The sequence below is a fragment of the Chrysemys picta genome, chromosome 14 (genome assembly GCF_011386835.1).
Source record: "Chrysemys picta bellii isolate R12L10 chromosome 14, ASM1138683v2, whole genome shotgun sequence".
Lineage (NCBI taxonomy): Eukaryota > Metazoa > Chordata > Testudines > Emydidae > Chrysemys > Chrysemys picta.
This window is the reverse complement of record NC_088804.1, coordinates 37,854,874-37,882,304: the sequence shown is the minus strand read 5'-3', so window position 1 is coordinate 37,882,304 and position 27,431 is coordinate 37,854,874. Positions and strand designations below refer to the sequence as shown.

Sequence of the window (27,431 nt, the reverse complement as noted above, 5' to 3'; positions counted from 1 at the left end):
AACTGCTGAACTGGAATTAATTTGCAAACTAAATACCATTAACTTGGGCTTGAATAGAGACTGGGAGTTGCTGGGTCATTACACAAATTGAATCTATTTCCCCCGTGTTAAATATCCTCACACCTTCTTGTCAACTGTCCGAAATGAGCCATCTTGATTATCACTACAAAAGGTTTTTTTTCTCTGCTGATAATAGCTCATCTTAATTAATTAGCCTCTGAGAGTTGGTATGGCAACTTCCACCTTTTAATGTTCTCTGTATGTATATATATCTTCTTACTATATGTTCCATTCTATGCATCAGAAGAAGTGGGCTGTAGCCCATGAAAGCTTATGCTCAAATAAATTTGTTGATCTCTAAGGTGCCACAAGTACTCCTGTTCTTTTTACAGACAACCAAGATGTCCGTAACTCTGAAGTTCTATTGTATGATTAACTTTAAGCATGCTCTAAAATTCCATTAAAACTAACTTGATAGTATTACAATAGCATCTTGAAGTATTACAGGAGTCAATGTGGCTTAATGGGTGTTTAAAATTAGGCACATGCTTAAGTACATTGTTGCATCTGGGCTTTAGTGACCTAAGCCCTGATCCAGCAAAGTATTTAAGCATGTGCTGAACTTTAAGCCTATGAGTAGTTCCAGTGATTCAGGAAGACTACTCCAGTGGTTCAAGTTAAGCACATGCTTAAGTGCTTTGCTGCAGTAAATCAGTGGCCTGATTTTCAGAAGGGCTCGATGTGCTACTAACAGGAGCTTGTTTAAATCAAAGGGAGCAGAAATATGCTCTGAGAGCCATTCTAATTTTTATGATCTAGGTACTATGGCTGGTGTCATATTCCAGCTAAAAGAAAAAGGAAAGAATCACACTAGCCACCTTGCAGGTGAGATTCCATCAGATGACCCCCTTCAGTGAAGGTATTACTAAGTTCTTCATGTGTAAATACACATGATGCTTTTCATATGAGCAAACAGTGCTACCCCAAGTCAGTAAGAGAGCAGAAGCACAAGGCTTTTTGACGTTAATCCGCATAAGCCTAAGCAGTTCATAACCATGATGCTCTGGAAATTAGACACCACCTATCATTAGACTGCAACATCAAGCAGCACAATATGTTTCAGAACTAGATTTTTAGTCGAGCTATAATAATTGAAGCACAATTTAACCCTTAACCTCTCAGCACATGGGTCACATTTCTGCCCCATAGAGGACACACACCAAGTGGCTCATGTTTATTTTCCAATTGTCATTTTCAGTTTACATTGAAGAGCCTGATCTTTCAGTCGGTAACAAATAGCTACTGAAACCTGCAGAAGACTTTTGCAGTCGGCCTGCACCTATAAACCAGTCAGGCCCCGGAAAGACACTTGGAGATTGCAGCGCATTTGCTTCTCACAACAGCTGTGAGAGTTGCAAAAGTTTTGAAGTTCTGGCTTGCGCATCCTAACCTCGTTCAGACTGTTCTGCTTCATCAAGGGTTGTGAAACTTACCAGACTTCACTAATTTTAATGTTCAGGCAAGAGAAGCAATTCAATGAAGTCAATAGGACTTGTGCTTAAGTCACTTAAGACTTGATCCGAAGCCCATTAAAGTTAATGAAAAGGCTCTCAGGGTATGTCTACACTGCAATTAGATACCTGCACTGGAGGTCTCAATCTAAGGGTCAGTTTAATTGCCATGTAGACGTTTAGGCTTGGGCCTAGAGCTCCAGCCTGAATGTCTACATCTCAATCAAACAATCCCTTAGCCTAAGCGCCGTGAGCCCAAGTCAGCTGGCATGGGCCAGCAGCAGGTTTTTAATTGCAATGTAGAAATATCCTCTCTGACATTAATGGGCTTTGTATGAGGTCCTTAGCTGCCATTTGGATTTAGGAGCATAACTTTAAGCTCTCTTTTCCCCCCTCAAAATTGTGGCCCCCTGATTTTGTAAACATTTAAGCATCTGGTAACTTTATTGACATGAACAGTCCCAATGGATTACTCATCTGAGTAAAGTAATCCATGTGCTTAAGTGTTTCCAGGCTCTAGACCTAGTTCTGTACAGATGATATATCAGACATTGGCCTAATGGGCACCAGGACCAGATAGCATTCACCCAAGAATTCTGAAGGAACTGAAATATGAAATTGCAGACCTAATAACTGTGATATGTAACCTATCACTTAAATCAGCCTCTGTAACAAATGACTGGCAGATAGCTAACGTGATGCTGACTTTTTAAACAGGCTCCAGAGGCAATCCTGGCAATCATAGGCTGGTAAACCTATCTTCAATACCAGGCAAATTGGTTGAAACTATAGTACAGAACAGAATTATCAACACGATGTGTTGGGGAGGAGTCAACACAGCTTTTGTAAAGGGAAGTCATGTTTCACCAATCTATTAAAATTATTTGAGAGAGTCAACAAATATGTGCACAATGATGATCTAATGGACATAGTGTCTTGGACTTTCAGAAAGTCATGGGATAAGGGGGAAGGCCCTCTCACGGATCAGTAACTGGTAAAGAGTTTGGAAACAAAGGGTAAGAATAAATAGTCAGTTTTCACAGTGGAGAGAGGTAAATAGTTGGGTCCCCCAAAAATCTGTACTGGCATGTAGTGAGTCGGTGTGGCTCCCCGCCGCCCCAGAAGGAAAAGAGCCCATCCAGAGGCTGGAGTGGGCGGAGTTAGGGAGTTCTGAACCCACCCCTCAAAGGGTCAGGCGACGACCCGGAAGTATAAAACCGGGCCCTCAGAACTCAGTCTGGGCCCAGCAGCCGGAGAGACCAGACGTCTCCAGCCTAGCTCGGGGCTGGGAAACCTCCGCGGACCGGAGTGACCGCCAGGAGCCGCCAGGCCTGCCCTGCGCCCGCTACCCCGAGGAGCCGCCGGGCCTGCCCTGCACCCGCTACCCCGAGGAGCCGCCGGGCCTACCCTACGCCTCCTATCCGGAGGAGCTCCTGGACTTGCCAAACGATCCCTGGCCGGACAAACCCATGCTCCAGGATCCCCCCGAGGCCGACGCCAGCAACCAGGTAGGCCCAGAGGGGGAGTCTGGAAGTAGCCCGGGGGCAGCTGACCCCAGTCTGGCTGCAGCACTGCCAGAGCCGATGTCAGTGTGTTGCGGCCAGGATCCCCACTGACGAAGCAGCGGGTCTTCTGCCGCTGCTAGGGCCCCGGGCTGGGACGCAGTGGAGTGGGAGGGCCTGCGTCCCCCCTGCCACCCAACCTGTGGATGGCCGTCTCCCCCTCTCCCAGGCCTGTTGAGGCTTAGGCCTATTACTGTGGCTCAGCCCTGCCTGAGGGCCTGAGCTCTGCCTCCGCGTTTGTTGCCCCGCCCTGACCTTGGGCCTGGGCTAAACACTTTGTTTACTGTTGCTCAACCCTGACTAAGGGTCTGAGCCCTGGTCTAATGCTGGTGCCTGCCCTGAGCCAGGGTCGGGCTTCCTGTATCTTTCAGGACTACAAAGGCTGCCGGGCGAGATCCTGCAGCCAGACAAGGCACTCAAGCCCCAGCAGGCAGTGAGTCGGTGTGGCTCCCCGCCGCCCCGGAGCGGGTCGAGCCCCGGCCAACTCCTGTACATGGCACCAGTGCTGTTCAACATACTCATTAACGATCTGGAAAAAGTGGTAAACAGTGAGGTGGCAAAGTTTGCAGACAATGCAGAATTACTTAAGATAGTTAATTTCAAACCTGATTGCAAAGAGTTACAAATGGATCTCACAAAACTGGACGACTGGGCAACAAAACGCCAGATGAAGTTCAATGTTGATAAATGTAAACTAGTGCACATTGGAAATATAATTCCATCTATACATACAAAACAATGGGGTCTTAGTTAGCTGTTACCACTCAAGAAAAGGATCATCCTGGACAGTTCTCTGAAAACATCTGCTCAATGTGTAGCAACATTCAAAAAAGCGAACAGAATGTTAAGAACCATTAAGAAAGGGGTAGATAGTAAGACAGAAAATATATAATGCCACTATATAAATCCATGATACGCCTACTCCTTGAATACTGCAGATAGTTCTGGTCACTCCATCTCAAAAAAGATATATTGGAATTGGGAAGTGCACAGAGAAGGGCAACAAAAATGAGTAGGGTTACAGAACAACTTCCATAGGAGGTGAGATCAAAAAGGCCGTTCAGCTTGGAAAAGAGACACCTTTTGAGGGATATGATAGAGGTCTATATAATCACGATTGGTGTGGAGAAAGTGAATAAGGAAATGTTATTTATCCCTTCACATACCCCTCACTGCCAGGGGATGTGGTGAAGGCTAAAAGTATAAATGGGTTAAAAAAAGAATTAGATAAGCTCATGGAGGATAGGTCCATCAGTTGCTGTTAGCCAAGATGGTCAGGGATGCCACCCCATGCTCTGGGTGTCCCTAAACCTATGATTGCTCTTTATATAAACACATCAGAGGGATAAAAAAACAGGGAGGGAGAGAAGTTATTTAAGTTAAGCGCCAATGTGGACACAAGAACAAATTGCTATAAACTAGCCATCAACAAGTTTAGGCTCAAAATTAGGCGAACGTTTCTAACCATCAGAGAAGTGATGTTCTTGAGCAGCCTTCTAAGGCAAGCTGGCTTCAAGGCTGGCTTTAAGACTGAGCTTGATAAGTTTATAGATGGGCTGGTATGATGGGATTACCTACAATGGCATGTGGCCCATCGGCAATTGTCAGTAGCAAAAATCCCCAAAGGCTGGAGACGGGACACTAGATGGGGAGGACTCTGAGTTACTACAGAGAATTCTTTCTAGTGAAGACCTGCTAAATCGATGCCAGAGTGCTCTCTGGTTGACTCTGGTACTCCAACTCTCTGAGAAGAGTAAGGTAAGTTGACGGGAGAGCTTCCCCTGTCGACGCAACGCGGTGAAGACACCGTGATAAGTCGACAAAAGCTATGTTAACTCCAGTTACGTTGTTCATGTAGCTGGAGTAATGTAATTTAGGTCAACTTACCCCGATAATGAAGACAAGCCATAAGTGACTTGCCTATAGTCACAGAGGAGTCAATGACAGAGCCAAGAATTGAACTCAAAGCACATGAGTACCACTTCAGTGGCTTAACTGCAAGACCTTCCTCTTGCTTGGTTGCACAAATCCTACAGTGGTTGTCAATAGGATTTATTGTTGGATGAATCCATTCTTAACTCAGAGGCATTAGAAAGCCACTATTCTTCGATTGAACTATGCTTTTTCTAAACCCCACGCCAGCCTCATGGTCAGGAATTTTGGGAGCTACTCTGGATTAAATAATCAATTAAATAAGAAGGGGAGATACAATGATATGCAAACTCAGCAATGTGCTGCGCATTAAGGAAAGCTCCAGGTGTGTTTATACACTGAGAGTTGCAGATGATGTCAGAGTAAGTGACCATGTTTAATTATTAGTGAAATAAATACTCATGGCCATGTTTATATCATGTTCCGAATGCAGGACAAGAGAAATGCCTCCGGGCGGGTCTGATTTAATCTTGGGAAATGTGTTTTGATTATGATAAATTTTAAGAATGTCTAAAAACCAATGGCATCCTATTTTGTCCATTGTATGATTTAAAATAAACCGAACCACACTTTTTCATGCACAATATCTCATCAATGATAAGTCCCAAACCTACATGTAAGTAACGTTGGGCATCTGAGTTAAACCTACCCAAATGAGCAAACTCATCCTGCTATGCTGCTTTTTGGCTGCCAAATCTTGGACACCTACAGGAAGTCTCTTACACAGAGAATGAACAAATAAGTGTAACCCTTCGGGTTCCGTTTCAATAACGCAATGCAAAACCGGCTCGAGCCCCCACCCAGTGACCTGGGACAATTACATACCCCACCCCCTGGGCAATACTTCCCCTCTCGCAAGCACGGAGTCTGAGTGTAACAGAAAATGTTTAATAACATGAGGTAAACGACATCAGCATTAAATTGGAAAAACACCACAAACAGGATTCATAACACAAACCATGAGCAAAAAACCCACCCCAGCAAATTGGGCTGTGTCCTTTCCCTTTGGTTCTTGAATCCAGCAACCCCAAAATCACCCAGAGTCCCCAAAGTCCAACACCCCCAAAGTCTCTTGGGTCCAGCAACCACCCAAAGTCCCAAAAGTCCAACAGACCCCAAAGTCTCTGTCCCTGGTCAGTGCCGCCCCAGAGTAAAAGGGGGGGCACGTAGGGTGTTAAGGGGCACCTTACGTGATCTGAGGCCGGCTGGCCGTCTCTCCGTGGGGTTCTGCCACAGCCTTCACCACGAGCCAGTCCACTTCCTGTCGTCCCACAAACTGCTCCGCTCTACAAGCTGCTCCGCTCCGCTCACCGACCTGTGAGCAGTTCCAGCCGTCCCTGCAAACAGCTCCGCTCGCCGTTCCTTGGGCCACTCCAACCGGCCCCGCAAGGCTCCACGCCGCTCCTCCAGTCGTCCCCACAAATTGCTCCACCAGCTGCTTAGCAATATAGCTTCAGGCTCCCCCACTAGTTAACACAGCACTCAGTGATCTCAGCTCTTAATAACTTTAGCTCTTTTGTGATTTCAGCTCATAGTAGGGGAGCCCCAGGGCTATTGCACCATTGGCCCAAAGTGAATTCAGCTCAGCAGCCTGTAACTAGACGCCTAATGGAATCAAAGTTAGCTCTGACATTCAACAGTGGAGAGAGAAGGTAGTGCAATTGGTGTTTCAAATCCTCAAGGGGTGGGGGGGGGGAAGCATACCATCAGGTACAAATACTTGTCCCCATCCTCTCTCAATTCACTGGGTTTTGTAACCCATGCCCCTTGTCAAGCAAGTGCTACTTAGGTAATGGTGAAGGACTCACTCAGTCCTTCTGTCATACAACAGTTCCACTGGCCTTGATTCACAGAATCAGGGTAACAAAACTTTATTCTTCCTGCCCCAATAACAGAGAAAACTGGGGATCCCACACCAGCCAAAGTAACCACTTTGAGTTGCTATTGTTTCATGCCAGGCGAGTGGGTGTGCCTATGCAAACAAGATCAGCCCCTGGAGTTCTTTTCCACACTCGCCATAATTCACCACCAGATGTCAGGGTAGAGCTCATCCTGACTCTGCTTACATCAGGAATTGATCCCATCAGATAATTCACTATTATAGGCACTGCATCACCTCTTTCCCCAATGCACATCCACCTCCATCCCAGCCTCATGCTGCTAGAATCATAGAATATCAGTATTGGAAGGGAACTCAGGAGGTCCCTGCTCAAAGCAGGACCAATCCCTCATTAAATCATCCGACCATGCTCAAGATGTTGATTCCCACACACAAAAACTACAGGGCATTTAGGGCCATAAGGGATGGGATAGTCCAAGAGTTGTCCTGTAGTATCTAAGAGCACATCTCTTTGAAGAAACCCATAATACATAGTTACAATGGAGCTTTGGCCTCCATTCCAAATGTCTTGGCTTTAGTGGGTAAGTCAGACCTTGAGCCCTTCTAAGAGTTGCATGAGATTTTAGCTGCTCAATTTGCTTTAAAATCATAGGGGGTCATGTAGCTAACCCTCTGCCCAAGAGTTGGCAAGAGACGGCCAATAGATACATTATGTGGCCTTTCATAATGATTGTAAGAATTGGTTTGGTGGGCTCTATGAAACTCTCTTTGGGTGGGCTTGAATTTCCCCCACAAAAGGCAATTATATACTCACTGATTATAAACACTAAGCTTTCCAAATACTGCACTCAGCTATGGGCTGGACTCAAAGTTAGCCAAATCAGTCAGCCTTGTGCCGGATAATGACAGCTGAACTCTGATAGCATCAAATGCTGGATGAGGTCATCGCTTCTAAAATCCCACTTATCCTTACCCAAACACTGCGAAAAACCTTCAAACTATCAAAATCATACATAAAGTATCAGACTTAATAAAGCTATTGTATCATGGCAAGGCCTGTATTTAAGCTTCCTAAGTCCTTGCTGTTTCCTTAGGTATAGATTATTTGGTTTTCTCTAATGCAGGATTCTATGCATTGTTTTTACAGAACATGCACAGTGCTGTTCCTCTGAGCTAAATCCTTTCTTCCAGAGCATATAGCTTGGAAACTTTAAGTCATTTTTTGTGTGTGTAGACTGCACCCTTCTATTTCTAACATCTTTGTGCAAAGCAAACAGCCATATTTTCTCAGTGTTGATGCAGCATGAGCAGAAGAGACACACACACTGTACTCCCTTCCAGAGACTTCACTTTTGTTCTTTCTTCTTGTTTTCCTTGCTTTAAAAGGAAAGCAATTCACTCTTAACCCTTGGGACTGTCAATAGCACCAGGATTTCAGCCATAATCTTTTTCTTGTACAGTAAATCATATCTAAAGGTGTTGGTTCATCCCTGAGCCCAACAGAAGAGATGTATACACACAAATTACCTTCAACACCTTTTGTGATCTCGGTTGTGGACACTGAGGCAACACGCTTTTCACAGGTGTCTGAAAATAAGAATGATTTGGAGTCAGGCCATGGCATATTCACTGCTTCCAGTCGTGAGATAGGTGACTCTAGGTGGATTTGAGCTGGAGACCAAGCGCCTAGAAGAGGCAATGTTCCTGATCTCCGGTTGCTCATTACCTTTTGTGGCAAACTGAGCATCACTTGGAAGTACAACTATAGAGGGTTATTGCTGATGAAAGCTGCATCTTGACAGCCCAGTCAGAATTAAGGCAGCTGGAGTATGGTTTGTAGTAGCAATTGAGCAGTGATTGTGAGTGGCTCAGTATGATGCATGGGCATTTCTGGGGGGGAATTAAATCCTGGTTCCACTGAAGTCAGTGGCAAAATTCCCTTGATTTCAGTAGGGGTCATGATTTCACCCCAGGAGCTGAGGGAAGAATAAAACTGCAATGAGTCAAGGGGTGCAGAAAAAAATGCCCCTTATCATTACTAAGAACATAACCAAACAATAGAAGACAAAACCAGAGAGAGCAAAAATAATTATGCACAAACCATACATCAGCTTATTCCCCTTCACTAAATCTCAAATCCTCAACTGGCAGCTCCTTCTGGAAACACTATTTTTTACCTTGGAAAGAATTCCCATCATGCCCTGCTCTTAAAAGGACACTTAGTCCTCCGTGAAAATTCACCCAATTTTCTCCCCTCCCTCTCTGCTGAATCTCTTAAAGGAGAAGATGGCCATCTAAATCAGTGGTTCTCAAACTGGGGCTGCCGCTTGTGTAGGGAAAGCCCCTGGCGGGTCGGGCCGGTTTGTTTACCTGCTGGGTCTGCAGGTTCAGCCGATTGCTGCTCCCACTGGCCGCGGTTTGCCGTTCCAGGCCAATGGGGGCTGCGGGAAGCGGCGGCCAGTAAATCCCTTGTCTTGTGCCGCTTCCCGCAGCCCCCATTGGCCTGAAGCAGCGAACCGCGGCCAGTGGGAGCTGGAATCGGCCGAACCTGTGGAACCAGCAGGTAAACAAACCGACCCGGCCCGCCAGGGGCTTTCCCTACACAAGCGGCGGCCCCAGTTTGAGAACCAGTGATAAATCATGTTTAGCATTTTGATAGACAGAGAAAACAAAAGAGTGTATAAGTTGAAAGATTCCATCTTTCTAGCACAAACCTGCTCCCCCATCTTCCTTTGAATCCCCCCTTACCATTCACTTTTCTAATTTTTTTCCAAAGCTTATTTATATTAGCAATTTATTGAAGGTAAAAAAACAACAACCAGGTGCTGTTGTGTCACCATAAGACACAAAACAATGTCACATCTCTCATTTTCCTTTACAAAATCCTCCCTTCCCCCATCAAATTCTTTTTAGTGGCCTCTCTCAAACAGGAGAAGCTAGAGGTAATGGCATTTGTTTCTGAAACATCTGGTATGTATCAATATGCAAATTAGTTAGCCACAAAAGGAAACATACAAAGAGATTTTAGTCTAAAGACCTCATGTTTTTGTTGCTGTTTTAAGAAATTGTATCCAACCACTGCTGTGCGCTATTTTTTTAAAACGTATTTGTACCGAATCACCATTTGAGAGCCGAAGTTTGTTTGTTTTAATTTTAAAAGCGATTGTTATCACTTTTTCTAGGATCAAAATATTTTATTGCCAAGGGAATTTAGGCCTGATGAATTATGATTTAGTTCTTAATGGGAGCCCCTGTCAATAAGTTTTAATCCATGCATCCACTAGGGCAAGCAGACTTGCGTGCTTTGGCAAGTCATTTGGAAGTGACTTGGAAAACACAGGAACAAGATGTTATCAAAGTGAAGAAGTCAAAAGTGGGCTTGCTTTCATTTCTTTGAGAGAACTTTCTCCAAGGTTTGGAAAGTTCCATCTCCAGAAGCTGGGGCTGTATTGAATTCCTGAAGAAAAAGAAAATAAAGACAAGGCTTTTCAAAGACAGGAGCAAAAAGTTAGGCTCCTAAACCCAAAATTAGGCTCCTAAATAAGTGGCACAATTTTCAGTAGTGCTGGGAACCCATTGACTTCAGTAGGAACTGCTGGGTGCTGAGCATTTTTGAAAGTCAGACCCCTTTTTTAGGAGTTTAAATATGGACTTGCATTTGTTGAGACAGGATTTTAATATACCCTGTATATTTTAATATACAGATCTGGAGAGATCAGGGATTCTAATCTCAAATACATAACCAAGAACAGTTGCATGAATAACCTCAGAGAAGTACATATAATGGTGTAATTTAGACCCCAATCGACTTAACTCCACCTCCAGGAGAGGCATAGTGCTTAGGTTGATGTAGACACTACATTGCTTACATCGCCTGTTGCTGCCTCTCAGGAGCCATCCCACAATGCCCCACACGGACCATTAAATTGGTGCAAGAGCTCCTGGTGAGGCCGTGCACTGCCAACACTAGCGGAGTTGTGTGGAAATGCAAAATTGATTTAATTACTGCCGTAGCTGTATGTCGGCGGGAAGTAATCGATTTGTCGGGGATCAATTTATCGCATCTCGTCTAGACGCGATAAATCGATCCCTGAATCGATGCCCGTACTCCACCTCGGCAGGAGGAGGAGTAAGCGGAGTTGACGGGGGGAGCCGCGGCGGTCGACTTGCCACCATGAGGATGGCCAGGTAAGTCGAACTAAGATACTTCGGCTTCAGCTACGCGAATAGCGTAGCTGAAATTGCGTATCTTAGATCGATTCCCCCCCCGGTGTAGACCAGCCCTTAGGTTGACTTAATTCTGTAGTGTAGCCTTGCCCTCGGGGAGTATGCTGATATGCATAGATATCCAGCACAGAGCACACCAAAAATAAAGTCTACGGACCAAATAGTTTTCTTCCACATAAATAAACATGCAAAGGACTTGAGAAGCATGAAAATGGTGCAAGAACTGGCCCAAGGAAATTGTACCCTATTACTCCCTCTGATGACAGCTCCTCCCTAGCTGAGGGGGGAAGCACTGCTATTTTTGACTTGCTATTGCCAACAGTATGGAGGCTGAAGATCTGCAGGAAACACACCGCCAAATGCTGTAGATCTCAGTTATCTTGGCTTTCAGCATGTGCTGCTAAATGGATAGAAACCATGTTTAAACCAATTTAGGAGTGTCTACACACAAACGGCACTCATTTTAAATCAACTTAAAAATCATACTTTTCGTTAAACCCATGGAACTTTGTGTTTAGACTTGGTCAGAGGCAGAATAGGCACTACAGACAAAGCCTGATCTTCTACAGCTTTTCATCTTATGTGGCCATTTAGAACTTTAGGTTGGTAGTGTGGCTTACTGGTAGAGCCCTGGATTGGCACTCAGGAGATTTGGGATCTATTTCCAGCTTTGCCACTGGCTGGCTGAGAGTCCTTGGGAAAGTCACTTCACCTCCCTGTGTGTCAGTTTCCCCGTCTATAAAACGAGGATGATGATATTGACCTCCTTTGTAAAGTGCTTGGAGATCTACTGATGAGATGCACTAGATAAGAGCTATGTAGTGTGCAAAATGAGTAACTCAGCGCTGTATCATTTGACACCCATTTCACACTCTCTTTGCGTAGGTGTAAACAAGGATAGCGTGTGAAGCAATGGTGAGTCAGCCCCCAAATATTTTAAGAACAGAAATTGTTGTCATTCATACGTAGACTTTTTAAATTTAAACATTTCTTTACATGTCAGACCAAACAGAATTGTGCTAATGTGAGAACATGAAACAGACTGTAATAAAAGAAAGAGATGAAGTTGGATGAGGTAATATCTTTTATGGGGTCAGCTTCTGTTAATGGAAAAGGCAAGTTTTCCAGCTTCACGGAGCTTTTCTTAAGGTCTGGAAAAGGTAAACAGAGTGTCACAGTTAAATACAAGATGGGACAGGTTGTTATGCAGAAGATTGCAAGAGATCGCTTAAGATGGAGTGGGCAATTAACACCTCTGCAGTAATAGGAGAAAGGAGGCTTAGTAAACTACAAACTGATGAGCCATAAAACTGTTGAGACTATCATTTTTAGGCTATGTCTACACTACAGCTTATGTCAGCAGAATTTATGTCACTCAAGGGTGTGAATAAACCACCCTCCGAGTGACACAAGTTACACCAACATAAGTGCAGGTGTGGACAGCGCTATGTTGGCAGGAGACCTTCTCCCGCTGACATAGCTTCTGCTGCTTGTGGAGGTGGTTTTATTATGCCGACAGGAGAGCTCTCTCCTATCTGCATAGAGCAGGCCTGCACAACTCATAAAGTGGCGAGGGCCGTATTACTCCAAAGAAAACAGCTGAGGGCCGAAACCCTCCGAGAGCCGCCAACCCCGCACCAGCGCCACCCAAAACACAACACCGCGCCACCCGCCCCACAAAAACAACCCCCCCCAGCGGTGCCGAAACACCCCCCCTTTCCCCTAGCGCCACCTGCCCCACAGAAACAAACCCTCCTTTCCCAGCGTCACCCCACCGAAAAAGCAGTATTGAACCTCGGTAATTTGTTATAGCGGGCCCCAAAGGTAGTATAATTAAGGTAAAAGAAAAATGTCTTTTTGCTAGAAGTAGAATAAGATCTCCCCCCCCCCCACTTTGTAATCAATTGCCCTGTTGAATGAATGAGGTGTGAATGAGGAAGGTGTGGAAGGCAGGCACCTCCAGACAGCTGCAACACTTGGAGAGGGCAGGGCCGGCTCTAGGATTTTTGCCGCTCCAAGCAAAAAAATTTTTGCCCCCCCCCCTTTTTTCGTGCCCCTCTGCCCCCGGCCCCGCCGCAACTCCACCCCTTCTGAACCCCTTCTCCAAATCCCCAGCTCTGCCTCCTCCCCTGGTGTGCCGCATTTCCCCCCCATCATTGCTTCCTGCAGGCCCCCCGTGACCTCCCGCCCTAGCTCACCTACGCTCCGCCTGCTCCCCCTGGTGTGCTGCTGCTCCACTTCAGGCGAGGGAGGGCGGAAAAGTGGAACAGTGGTGCATTCAGGGGAGCAGGCGGAGCGGAGGTGAGCTAGGGTCGGGGAAAGCAGGAAGTAACGGGGGGGATAGAGGAACCGCTCCCCGCTCCAGCTCACCTCCGCTCCACCACCGTCGCCTCCTCCGAGTGCCCGCCGCTCGGCTTCTCCTCCCTCCCTCCCAGCCTTGCTGCGAGAAATAGCGGTTTTGCGTGCGGCAAGCCTGGAAGGGAGGGGGGAGAAGCGGAGCGGCAGCACGTTTAGGGGAGCAGGTGGAGCAGAGTAACGGGGGTGGGGGGGGGTAGAGGAACCACTCCCCACTCCAGCTCACCTCCGCTCCACCACCACCGTTTCCCCCGAGAGCCCCGCTGCTCGGCTTGTCCTCCCTCCCAGCCTTGCTGCATGAAACAGCTGTTTCGCACGCATCAAGCCTGGGAGGGAGGGGGGAGAAGCAGAGTGGCGGTGGCGCTCTCAGGGGAGCAGGCGGAGCGGAGACAAGCTGGGGCGGCGGGGACACTATTTCCCCATGCCCCAGAGTCGGCGCCTATGATGGCCGGTGCCAGAATGCCGCCCCTAGAAATGTGCCGCCCCAAGCACTTGCTTGTTTTGCTGGTGCCTGGAGCTGGCCCTGGGAAAGGGGATGGGAGCCAGACCAGATCAGTAGAACAGGTCAGCCACCGATTTGCCGCTCGCCTCCTCAGCCCCCCTCCCCCGGCTCGCCGACTCACTCCCTGCAACTGCCTGCCCATTTGCCTACTCACTCCCCCACGGGCCGCACAGTGAGCCCACCTACTCAACCCCCGCGGGCCGCACAGTGAGCCCACGTGGGCCGCATGTTGTGCAAGCCTGGCATAGAGCGTCTTCACCAGAGCCACTGCAGTGCAGTATGTGTAGACATGCCCTTAGTGTCTAGCAAAGTTATGAATTTAAGTTCCTAGACTTGTCTTTTGAAGGTGCTGTGCAGGCTTCCTTTGAGGACAAGGACTGATTGGTGAGATCTGGAGTGATCGCTTTGTGAAAAGTGTTTGCCCAGGGGTGCTGGGGTGTTTTAGTCTTTCATCATTGTTTTGTGTGAGTTCATTCGAGAACGTAGTGATTGCCTGGTTTCACCCACATGGTTGGTCTTGGGGCATTTGATGCACTGGATGAGGTACACCAGAGGTTGTGATAAGTATGTGTAGGACCCATGGATCTTGAAAGGTGTGTTGTGGAGTTATTGAGCATTGTAGCAGTGGAAATACGTCTGCAGATTTTGCATCTATTGTTCTGGCAGGGTCTGGTGTCACTTTGAGTTGGTGTGTCCTGGTCTGCGGGGAGCTTGCTAAGGTTGGGGTGGGGGTTGTTTGAAGGCCATAAGGGGGGTTTGGGAAAGATTTCTTTGAGGATGGGGTCCCCATCAAGTATAGGTTGTAATTGTTTGATGGTAATCTAGACTTACCCGGAACCCACACCGGGTAGATATCCAGGCTGAGTGAATTGCGAAAAGCCAAACAAAGCATAAACACAGTGAAAAGTAACTAGACTTTCAAACTCTCTCCATTTCCACAGCCAAGCTGAATCAGTAACACAGCTTAACATAGGATTTTTATCAAGATAAGTTCCCTGACAACTTTTCATTATGGATCAAACTGAGTACAAAAACTTCCTCCACAGGCTGGTCACGTTTCTATTGAGAGTAAAGCTCTTATTTTCCATGTCACATCATCTGTGTACGTGGGCAAATTCTCCCAGGGTAACCAACTGCCAAGGAAGCACATTGGATTAAGTCACAAATGGGAAGTGCTCTCATATATTAACATAAGAGAACTAGTACACAGCTTGCTGGAGCTGGCTAGGGATTCAATAGCCTTTCCAACTCCCTCCTTCCCCTCCCCGTAATTTTTTTTTTGTTTGTTCTCCATGAAGTTATCTTCCTAGAGCAAGCCCCAGAAAAAAGACCTGCTGCCAAAGCAGGCCATCACAGTCAGTCAGTCGGAGAGGAGATGAATGTTCTGTTTTTAAAGTTAACAGAAGTGGGTTCCTCAGAGTTCAGACTGGTGTCACAGCACACTCCGAACTCCTACACATTTTGAAACCTGATCTTACACCTTGCCTTTTATGAAGATGAAATCCTTGGCAGGTGATTATTTTGCTTTCTCACATCATATCAGACGGACTAAGCACTAGTCTGCTTGTTAAGAGCCAGCTGTTGAAGAAGAAGTAACCTCCCCACCCCACTAGCCTGTCAGAAATTCCACGCTGACTTAGCTGCCACTGCTATCTGTGCTATGTTGTTAGGCTTGACTACTAAGCGGTGAGCATAAGCATATGAAAAGGTGGGTCCCCAAATCAATGCTCAGTTAGGGAAATATAATGCAGAAAAGCACAGGAAATCAAACCACATAGCATGGAAAACTATGTGCGTGTGCGTGTGCCAAGTCACTCCATATCAACAAGCACACAAGGGCAGCTTCCTGTCTCTGATGACGCTACGCCTTAAAGGTGGCTTTTCACCTAGGGGACAGCTTTGAAACGCAGACTTGCTTACAACATTTTTAACACTTAACAGCTGAGAATTCCCCCTTCCCCAACACGATCAGTAAAGTTTGGCGTTCAACAAACATTCCTGCCTCCACAGCCCCATCTTTTGTGCTCAGTTGATCCTTAGCCAGGGAAGTCGTAGGGGCAAATAATTCTCCTTCACTCTCTGGGGCCGGAGAAACAAAAATACAAACAAAAACTTGTGGATCTGAAAAGGGGGCGTAAGAGGAGGATTCAGCCTTAGTGGAATCATCATCCAATTCCAATTCCCTGGGCCTCTGAATAGGGAGGGTTTGGAGTGACTAGTCTCTTCTCAGCACTTCCACACCCCCCCCCAAAAAATCAACAACAGCCAGCTTGGATTTTCTGAGAAAGTGCATGCTGTCTCCTTCAGCACATTCTTAGGCTTTGTCTACACTGGATTTTGTTGGTAAAACTTTTGTCGTTCAAGGGTGTGAAAAAACCACCCCCTCAACCGACAAAAGTTTTGCCGATGAAAAGCGTCGGTGTGAACAGTGCTTTGTCGGCAGGAGAGCTCTCCTGCTGACAAAGCTACCACTGCTTGTTGGAGGTGGAATTTTTTTGTCGGCGGGAGAGCTCTCTTCCGCTGACAAACACTGGCTATACTGCGTGCCTTTTAGAGGCACGGCTGTAGCGCTAAAAGGTGCGTAGTGTAGACATAGCTTTACTCAGGTTCTACCTCTTATAGCATGAACCTCTCCCCCCACGCCAACGGGGTGGGCTTTTTCTTGGGACAGCAGAGGTGGGGGGAAACTCTAGTAGCGTGGTGGTGGGAGGCAGTGAAGTGGTATGGGGCCTCCATGCAGATGATCCTGATTTGGATTGGACAACTTGGGGGAATAAGTGGTTTATTTAACCAGAAACCTTGCTAGTTCCAAATGGGGTGGAAGGAGAGATGGAAAAGAAACTTTAGAAGCGCAAGCTCAGGGAGCTTCCAGTGCTTTACGTGTGAATAATCAACATAGGGGACAATTAGTGACATTGCATGCATTACTTAAGTGTCAAGATGATAGGTCCTGCAGGATGAGGTTCTGGGCTCTAACGAAGGACAGTTTTATCAAGACACAACTAGCTACAATATTAGGCAAAGAGAACAAAGGAAATTACTACCCATGTGCTCTACCTCTTGAGAAAAAAAATCACTTCTTTGCTCCGCATGTCCACACTTTAAAAAGATCCATCATCATAATGAATCCCCTCTCCACTGTCATCTGCCAAACAAACCTTTCTGTGACATGCCTCCAGCCAATCTCACCTGAAAGGAAGGAGCCCAACATAAAATATCATTGACCTTTCATTAGCAAATTGAGCCTGGAGATGGTAGGCTAAGTTGGGCGGAGCCCATTTGAAACATGTGGGTTTTCTCTAGAATTAGTCTTGGCAGGAAAATATTTTTTATTTGATTGAAGAATAGAGCCAGTGCAGGCTACCATACTAACATATAAAAAGCATGAATCAGTATTAAAAAGTGTGCAATTTCAGTATGACCAAAGGAAATGGAGTTTGTTCCACTATCAACAGGAGAAACATATTTAAGTCTCAAATATTTTCTTCCCCTCTTAAAGCTGAATTTGGATCATTTTGAAATGAATTCAATTTCTCTACACTGAAAGGAACAATCGGCCAATTTTGTCCCTAGTTCAACCATTGATTTTGGCCCTGTGTATTCTGCTGAATTGTTTTTCCTTCCTTTCCCCCTTTCTGCTGTCATTTCTTCATTTGAGCTACTATGGCTCTGATCCAACGCCCATTAAGGTAACGGAAAGACTCACATTGACTTTGGTGGGATTTGGATCAGGCCTTAATATTTTTGCAGCGAAAGGTAATTATTGAGGGGAGTTCTGGCTTCAGGGAGAGCTGGAGTGTGTCCAGTATCAGTTCTCTTTAGGACATTAAGAACGTAATAGAAAGTGGCTACTGCTACTTGAGCATAGAAAAACCCTGTAGTAAAAATGCAACATTGGTCCTCCTCTTGATGAAAAAAGAAAAATCCCCATGACCAGATTTGATTTCTGGCTTCAGCACTGAACACACACCGAATGTTGTCAAGATTCCCCAGGGTGACTTGCCTTTTGTGGACACAGTTCTATGCTTCCACAATTACTGAGGATGCAAATATTATGCTTGCATTTTGGCAGGCGCCATAAAATTGCAGGCAGCATTCTTAGAATTTACAGGTCTAATTAGAGATCGTGGCTGCAAATGAGGTAGTAATACATGCGGTAAGATCTGTGCTTGCAATTAAGTGATACATTTAACTTTGTCTATCTACGCACATATTTTGCATACACACGTGCACACAGAAACAGTCACATCCACATAGCCTTATGACACTGTGACATGGTTAGAGAAGAGAAACGGGAGCCAAGACGACAATGTGGGACCTTGGCAAGTCATACGACCTCTTTGTCAATCCCACTTGCAAAACTGCACTACACTGAAAAAACAGATGCTTCTTCTGAGCTGCTATTTCCTTGGTACAGATTTAACAGTTATAAACGTCCCCTTTTATTCATTTTTAATGCAAAATTAAACAATTTTGGGGGCTTTTCATTATTTAACAAAAATACACTAATACTACAAGAACTTGACCTTGAACAACTGAATTTAACATCAATTTTCCACGAGTAATGGCTGAAGAAATAATTCAGAATTTGGTCCACAGCATGTCATTCTTGCATATAACAAAGGTTCATTCATAACTGTCTTCATTTTTCAAATATATATTATATTAGTGCAAAAATAAGCAAACATTTTCTTTTTCTTGTGGAATGGGGCATAAAATAATTGCCTTTAATATGCAATGCCTGGAAACATTATTTTACTGATACAGAGCCCTTGCTGGTCTGGGAGTTTCTCCCATTGTTCTTGTTGGTAGTTTTGCACCTATCTCTGAGGTCAGAATTTGACCTATTAATAACTAACCTGCCTGAATATGGCATGTAAGTCCTATAGTCTTACTGAAAGTGTGTGTGTGTGAGGTGCATTGAAATGAATTGGTTTTGTGTGATTGTGGTAAAATATTAATAAACCTTCTAAATGTTAAAATCTTTGTAATATATAACTATAACCATATGCACACACACACACACACACATTGGTGGAGAAATATGAGTCCCTATTTTCCCAGTGCAATGCACCCTTTTAGGATAAATTATTTGTTGTTGGTATAGCTATGAACGCATATAAAAAGATGGTCCTCTTTCTAACACTCTCTCAGTGTGCTAGAATCTGATGCATTAGCTTTAGTGCTGTCATGGTGCTGGTGAGTACATGCCATTATAGGTAAGATCATGTAATGACTTCTACCATCCACCTCTGTTTTTAAAGGGTTGTAATAAGAGAACCATAAAAATTTGCTTTGAGATGAAACTTGGTATAAAAGTTATCAACCAGGAAACATGGTAAACCCATTACAAAGTCAGAATTTACAAGTTACCACATAGTCGTATACAAGATATTGATATGAGATACTTATATAGGAAATAATTGATGTCTATGTACCATGTTTGGACATCATGGGTAGGATTTTAAAAAGCACTTGGCATTTGGCCTCATTTTCCCCCCATCAGAATTGATGGGAGTTTTACTGTTGACATGGACCATTTTTGAAATCACATTCTCTAGATTTTGGCACTTTTGAAATGCAGATAAGACAGGTGCCACTTGTGGTAATAGTAGGCAAATGTTCGTTTTTTAAAGTTAGCCACTGTACATCATTTTATATATATATATTCTGATTTTTAAATTGCAGTCAATATTTACTTTTAAATTATAGTCCATTTTTTCTTGACAAGTAGAAACAAAGGTTCCTTACAAAATGAATACAGGAGAGCTGGGAGTACTGTACAGAACAATACATTTGTAGCTTGTAGGCTCATTGTTTTGTTAACAATAGGATAAATCAAGCCCCACTGTTATTTTATTTTTACAGTGCGCTTTAAAAATACTCACACACCCACTTAGTGCTTCCTCATTGATAACACCAGCAGTGGGGGGTAGCCTGTGTCACCCTGCACAAACAGGTAGTGTTTACGTATGGCTTGTAAAATAGAATGATTTCAATAGAGTTAGTGCCAGCTAAAAGAAAAGGTGCAGATAACATTGGCTTATCTGAAAGTATAAGCCAACAAAATATTTCTTCATGTTTGAAGTACTGTATTTGTCTGATCCACATGTACTTTGCTGAGACGGGGCCAATGCTAACAATGGACCTAACTGGTTGTACAGATCAGCCGATGAGATCCAGGAAAATGAAAATAACATTGGCCAAAAGAGATGTATTTTGTGTTTAAACCTTGTCAATTTCTGCTCCAAGTTGGGCTGCAGTCATGACAGACATACATGTCCAAAAATAAAACAAGGTTTAATGAAGCAGTTTGGCCCATGGCACAATAACAAAAACATTAAAAAAAATTGTTGAAGCTCAGTAGAATCTTTCCAAAAAACTGATTTGCTTTTCCCTTAAAAATGGCATGGAAATGATATAATTGCTGAATTTTTATGAGACTTTCCCCATGCGAACGATGCTGATTTCACACGTAACAAATACGAGTTTTGAGAGGTGCAGGCTCATGGTTTTCTTAACAATAGGATAAATCAAACCCCGCTGATTGTCCTGGTTTTCAGGGATTTCATTTTGCATCCACTACATTTTATTTTGTGTGTGAACCCCCAAAATTTAGCCTAAACCACCAAAGGTTTGCCTTGTTTGGTCTCAAAGTGTGGCTCAACCACCAACATCCACATACTCATAAATCAGTTGAGGTTCTCTTAAAAACTTGGCCAGATCAGATCAAGTTTGCTGAAAGTTTCTATTCTCTTCGGAGGTGGGCCTGAACCAAAACACTGTATCCAAGACCTCCTAAACTCTGGGATCTGGATGTAAACCGCACAGCTCTGGCTCTTCTTATTCTTTATGTTTTTGATCTGCAAGTCTCACAAGGGGGAGGGGTAGCTCAGTGGTTTGTGCATTGACCTGCTAAACCCAGGGTTGTGAGTTTAATCCTTATGGCGGCCACTTAGAGATCTAGGGCAAAATCAGTACTTGGATCTGCTAGTGAAGAGCAGGGGGCTGGACTCAATGACCTTTCAGGGTCCCTTCCAGTTCTATGAGACAGGTATATCTCCATAAATGAAATTCATTGCATTTGTTTTATTTCAAACCATACACATTTCTAAGCATCGCTTGCCAAGAAATGTCTGTACAGTATTTCTAGATGTTTGGAATTTCATAGCAGTAGGCATGGGAGTTCAGTTTGTCTGAGTCTCTCGCACACCAGGAGGAACATTAAACTAAAAATGTTTATGGGCATAAAAGACATCTGTTTGATGGGGTCTTTAGAGAAAGTTGAGGGTATACTTCCTAGATGATGAAGGGACAGTAAGGAATTTATGTAGCTGGCTGGCTGAGTTCCTGTACAAATGATCATTTTAATGCTGCTAAGAATTATTTGTATTGTTAATGATGTGCTATGATGCCCCGAGCCTTGGAGAGGAGTCATTTTAGTTACTATGTGAATCCAAACAAAAATTATAAACTACTTTTAAAAAAGACTTCCTGAAACAAAGTCCAACATGAACAGCCTTTAAAATGTTTACTCACAGACTCAACCAAAAGTACCTCCTATCTCTGGTTCTTGAAAGTGTTTTTGATGTTACCTGAGGCTGTCATAAAGCATTTCCTGCAAGACTTTTTTTTTTTTTTTTTTTTTTTTTTGGTAACATCAAAGCCCTTGATGACTAAAATGTTTTTATTTTAAGGTTCTATCTGACATGATTTAAATAGATATTTCAGCTCACTTAGACAAATTGAAAGTTGCAGGCAAAGTGCCTACAAAAAGTTTCCTAATTTAGTGCTGTAGTTTGGTGGCATTTTTCATAATTTTGGTCACATTTTGACATTACTAGGTTTTTAAAAAAAGAATATTTCAACTGAAAGCATGCTAGAGAATTGTTTCATGTGACCAAATCAGCCCTGTGCCATTATTGACATGAACTGTGACCGTATAGATCATTGTTGCACCAGGTCTTGTACAGAGGAGGCCAAGTGGGGTGTCTATGGAAAGGTTGTAGTTTGCTGGTTATAATTGTGCTGTCTGTATGTGTGTATCATTTTTGTATTTGAAGTTATGAATATTGGCTATGTACTTGTATCTCAATGTGTTTGATTCTAAGTAGCCTCAGTGAACCATTTGGTCAGCTTCTTGAGAAAGGACTATTCTCAGTAAGTGCCCAGTCAAGAAACACTGAACTGACAATGGACTTTGGGAGACGCCAATCCACATCTGAGCTTTCCTGGGAACGTTTAAACTAACATGTAAACAATGGCATCGTCTTGCAAAAAGCTGGATAATTCATGGACATGTGATTTGCCCAGGTGGCTACAAACTCCATCTTGTTGTTGTGATTTTGCACAGGAGAACAAAGGGGTTTCCACTCACAAGAGAGAATATAAAAGGCCCTGGAAACCCCTCCATTTTGTCTTCATCTGGTTTAAGAGATGGCCTCTCCACACCCAAGAGATGCCTGAAAGAAACTGGAACAAAGGACAGTAACTATGGGGGTGTGAGTGATTGCTGGACCCAGACTAGGAAGGAGCCCAGATTGTGAAAACAGCTTATTGGAACATCTCTTAGGGTGAGATTTACTTGTATGCAGTTTCTTAATGTATTAGGCTTAGACTTGTGTGTTTTGTTTTATTTTGCTTGGTAACTTACTTTGTTCTGTTTGTTATTACTTGGAACCACTTAAATCCTACTTTTTATACCTAATAAAAATCACTTTTTGCTTATTAATTAACCCAGAGTAAGTAATCAATACAGAGTAAAACAGATTTATTTGGGGTTTGGATCCTATTGGGAACTTGGTATCTGGGAGCTGGAGACAGGAGTACCTGCTAAGTTAAAGCCTGCAGCTTTGGAGGACGTGGTTCAGACCTGGGTCTGTGTTTATAGCAGGCTAGCATGTCTGGCTCAACAAGACAGGGTTCAGAAGTCCCAAGCCGGTAGGGAAAATGGGCTCAGAGGTAGTCTCAGCACATCAGGTGGCAGTCCCAAGGGGGTCTCTGTGACCGAACCTGTCACAAGCCCAAATCCCATATATTGCAAGAAAGGACCTGTGTAGATCTCCAGGTGACTGCATAAGATAAAGGGACTGGATAGCTCCAGGGACTTGGTAATGGCAGGCAGCTGCTAAGTCACCTCTAAGTCGTTGCTTCAGGTATAATTGCCATCCGATGGCTGGTCGGTGGTTTATTGTAAATGAGCTTAATAGACAGGTATCCATAGCATAAAAAACGCCATCACACCTGATGTTGATGACAGTTTGCATAGATCTGGGGTTGGCAACGTTCGGTACGCGGCTCACCAGGAAAGCACCCTAGCGGGCCAGGCCAGTTTATTTACCTGCTGACACGGCAGGTTCGGCTGATCGTGGCCCCCACTCGCCGTGGTTTGCCGTCCCGGGCCAATGGGGGTGGCGGGAAGCGGCGCAGACCGAGGGATGTGCTGGCCGTGGCTTCCCGCCGCCTCCATTGGCCCGGGACGGCAAACCGCGGCCAGTGGGGGCCGCGATCGGCCGAACCTGCTGCGTCAGCAGGTAAATAAACTGGCCCGGCCCGCTAGGGTGCTTACCCTAGTGAGCCGCGTGCCAAACGTTGCCGACCCCTGGCATAGATGGAATTGTGGAGGAGACGGGAGGATATACCAGGAGGAACTGATAGATTTGGGTAGGAGTAGTGGTTGGAGGATTGTATCGATAGTGTCAAAAATGATCTCTGATGTGCAAAGTATTGGGGAGTGTTTCCCAGAAAAGGGTGGGAAGAAGACTTGGGAGGACTTTCCAGGGATAAATTCCAGCAGATGGCACGGAAGAACCATTTGGCATTCCAGAAGATTTCCTTCCAAACCAGGGACCAAAATCTCTGTTAGTGTAAATGGGCACAGAACCACTGACTTGCTGAAATTTCACCCACTTCTACCAAAAGAGAATTTGACCTGAAGATTCTATATAGTTTAAGTGGTAGCCCGAGCCACCTAGAAACTCTCCTTGGGTTTTAATCACCTTGTACAGACAGCCAACATTCATTTGAAGAGCAATCCACTATATGTAGATTAAAAAAAAAACACAGTTGAGATTTTCAAAGCCAGCTAGAGGATTAGTGAAAGATCGGTGGCTAAATCCCCTCTACTGCTCGGAAAATCTCACTCATCCCTGTTCTCTCTCCTCTCAGATGTGTAACCAAAACTCAAAATATTCTGGTTGCAGAATCAAAATCGCTAAATGCTAATTAGCAGCACACTGAACAAAGCTAAATCAATACTGATGACAAAGATGGATGAGTCCTTTTCACTTCAATCCCTGTCAGATTTGTCCTTTCCTGCTCCTGGCATGGTAATTTGTTCAGTTTTCTGAATCTGCTCCAGCAAGGCTGGACGCCACTGGTATTTTCTTTAGTGGATTGTATGCTAGGGATGTTTTTTTGACACCATCAGTACACTTGGAGAACATTTGTTACATTACACATGAACGGTTTGGATCATGTTGAGTGTGGAGACTCTTGTAACCTTCACAAGTATTTGATTGTACAAAGAAAAATACAGCTGAGCTAACAGAGCGTTAAAAGAAGCTGACTCTGGTGCTTGGTACTCTTCGTTTGAGGTTTGCTTGTCAACATTACAAGTCTCAATCGAGGAAATCTATGCCTTCAACCTGAATGCATTAGGGGAGCCAAAACAACACATTATAAGTTCTAATGAAGTTGCAAGTGAAATCGTGTGTTTTCTAACAGGTTTAAAAGCTCATTTGAAGTAGGGCAAAGGGTCAGAAATGCAGGAGTCCCATTTATATAGCTTTGGCAAGCACTTAAAAATGAACATGTACATTTCACTGTAGCTTCACCCTTCTCGTCTTTGAAGGTTCATGGAGTGGCAGCATTCCTCATTCGGAATCCATAGACTCAGAGAGTTTCCATAGCTCTCTTGGAAAAGTTTGCTCCTGGTTAAGAGTCAGTGGGGTAGGGCTCAAACTCAAGACAATTTTTTTTTTAAAATGAAATTTTAAAAGTTCTCTTTGGCCATATTTAAACAATCACATCTGGAAGAATCTGGGTCCTTTCTTGCAAGAATCCAGAGGGAGTTTTAAGATCTTTGTTTATGATCCTGTAACCCAGGGAGATGATTTTCTATGCCATCACTGGGGAAAGAATAGGATTGAATTTAGAAGAGATGCCGCTTCGTGTCACTGATGTGTTGAAAGGGACACTGGAGCTCCATGGAGTTATCCCCTATCTGGATTGTTCTAAATCTTCTTTGCCAGGCCTGGCTTCTAAAAATACTTCTGAAGAGCAAATATTTTGCCTTTCAATGAACCAGATTGCAGGAAATGGTGACTTTGGAGAAGATATCATTTATTTCTCTTCAAAGGTCTTCCGAATTTCCCACTCCAGATGATTCACATAGAAGACTACCCTGTATTATCACTATACTCTGTATATTACTCAGGATCAATGCACGAGTACTAAACGCAAAGTGCAACTTGATACAAATTTGCTTCCTCCTGCCTTGATTAGGAGAAAGTGTTTGTTTAAATGGTAACACATATACCCCGGTACACTGGATTTAGCACAAGGTAAAGGGAAGATTTTTGTCTGAAGTCCTAGTTCAAACACTGGCAAAAAAAAAAATCACTGCTTTACATAAACTGTAATTCTGATCCAACAAAAATCTGTAAGGGCTGTTAAGTCTGGATGAACGAAAGCCACAGTGACACTGGAATTTACTACCGCTCCAAAGGGTAAACTCAAACTACTGCATTATGAGGAATATAACTCCTGCTCTCAGAGTTCAATCTGGTAGCACAATGAATTAATGCACAGGATATTTTCTCCTTAGAAGATCTGGCATCAAACCTAATTTAGATCAATAGCAAAACTGAATGTGTTGCTCATAACCTAGTCCCTAAGGGACAATTGTCCACATCACAAAATTTGGCATGATTGGTAGGCTCTGTTTAAAGCAGGCCTTCGGCAGGAATTACATGGGCTGTGGCAGGTTTGTCTCAAGGTGGATTTGAAGAGATGCGTAGAAGATAAAGAGTGGAAGAACTGGAATAGCAGGGGATGCCACAAGATAGGATCAGACCTGCATGTGGGATAATTGCTTGGCACCTGTTTACACTACCCTAGGTTTAAATGCTATACATCCCTCATTTTCAACAGCATCTAATTTGCCCCCAGAGTGGGCAAAGGGATGAACATGGAATGAACTAGTGTTTAATAGCTTTAGGAAAGTTAACAGCGATCACATACATTAATAGTAATATTGTAATTGGCAGCTTATTCCATTTCTAAAACATTTCAGAAACCTATTTGCAAAAGAAAATACGGGAATGATTTTAAATTTAGATCGGCATCATGAGTTGTCCCTGGCTGTGCACATAGGTTAGTATGGCTACATGAAGAGGGAATAACCTGCTTAGGACTGTATGCTGAGTATGATGTGGAACAAAGAGCCATCATGTGCACTAGATTCATAGTAAGGCAAGTGATGTGGGATAGAAGTACAGTCATGTGTGATAGTGTTTCATCAACACTGTGCAAAATCTCAGTTTCATAATTCAACCTCTTATCTACTGTACATATTTTATGATGACCAAAGTGTCTAACAGCATATGGTATGGATGAAACATATGAGATGTTCTGAAATATTGGAAGGCCCTTGTAAGCGGGGACCAGTGGAGATTTATGACTGCATAATATATATCTCCAGCAGGGCAATCCTCAGAGCTCATCCTGCAAAGAAGTCTGGAGATCATTCTGGGAAGTTCCAAGCCTGTTTTTCCCCAGAGGGCCTTCCTTGAGATTTTACAATCTAGATAAAAGGGCTGGCAGTCCCCATCAGGAAACTACAACAGACCATAATAGTCCCTGACAGGCTTACTCTTATCCCACTCAGATTTCTCTGACATTGGTCTGAAATTTCTGTTGAAGGTTTCCTGCTTAGATTTTTACATATGATACTTAATCGAAAGGCTCTTCATAAATATAAACAAAGTATGGGTAGTAACATATCCAGTATTTTGGTCATTCCAAACTTCTAAGACTATTATATCATCATTATTTTATATTATCAAAGTAACACCTAATGGCCCGATTATTCTAGGCACTATGTTAACACAGAGCAGCACAGAATTCCTGCCCCCAAAAGCTTATAATCTAAAGAGCCAAGTCAGACAATGGAAGTCTCATTTTTTATCTCCATTTTACAGATGGGGAACTGAGACACTGGGAGATTAAGTGAATTGCCTCAGGCCACTCAGGAAGTCTGCGGCAGAGCCAGTGATTCAACCCCGATCTCCTGAGTGCCAGTCCAGTGCCATAACCACACAACTAACCTCCCTCGCCAAACCTTTCCTGTGAAATTAAGGAGTTACAAGGGCAAAACATGCTCTACAGCCATGGAGGGCCTTGATTAGAGAGAGTGCGGTGTGGGTTTGCTGTGTAGGGACAGACTTAGATACTATGGCAGGGATGCTGGAAAAATGTTTATAATGGGGGTGCTGAAAGCT

The 27,431-nt window shown here is 44.1% G+C and overlaps 1 long non-coding RNA gene across 1 annotated transcript in view; it reads right to left on the bottom strand.

Annotated features, from left to right (window-relative positions):
- Positions 1-5,858: 5,858 nt before the first annotated feature.
- LOC135975637 (uncharacterized) overlaps positions 5,859-27,431 on the bottom strand; it is a 56,060-nt gene continuing 34,487 nt past the window's right edge. The window contains exon 3 of the long non-coding RNA XR_010592615.1: positions 5,859-8,432. This is a non-coding gene — a long non-coding RNA (uncharacterized LOC135975637). The remainder of the gene's footprint in view (positions 8,433-27,431) is intronic.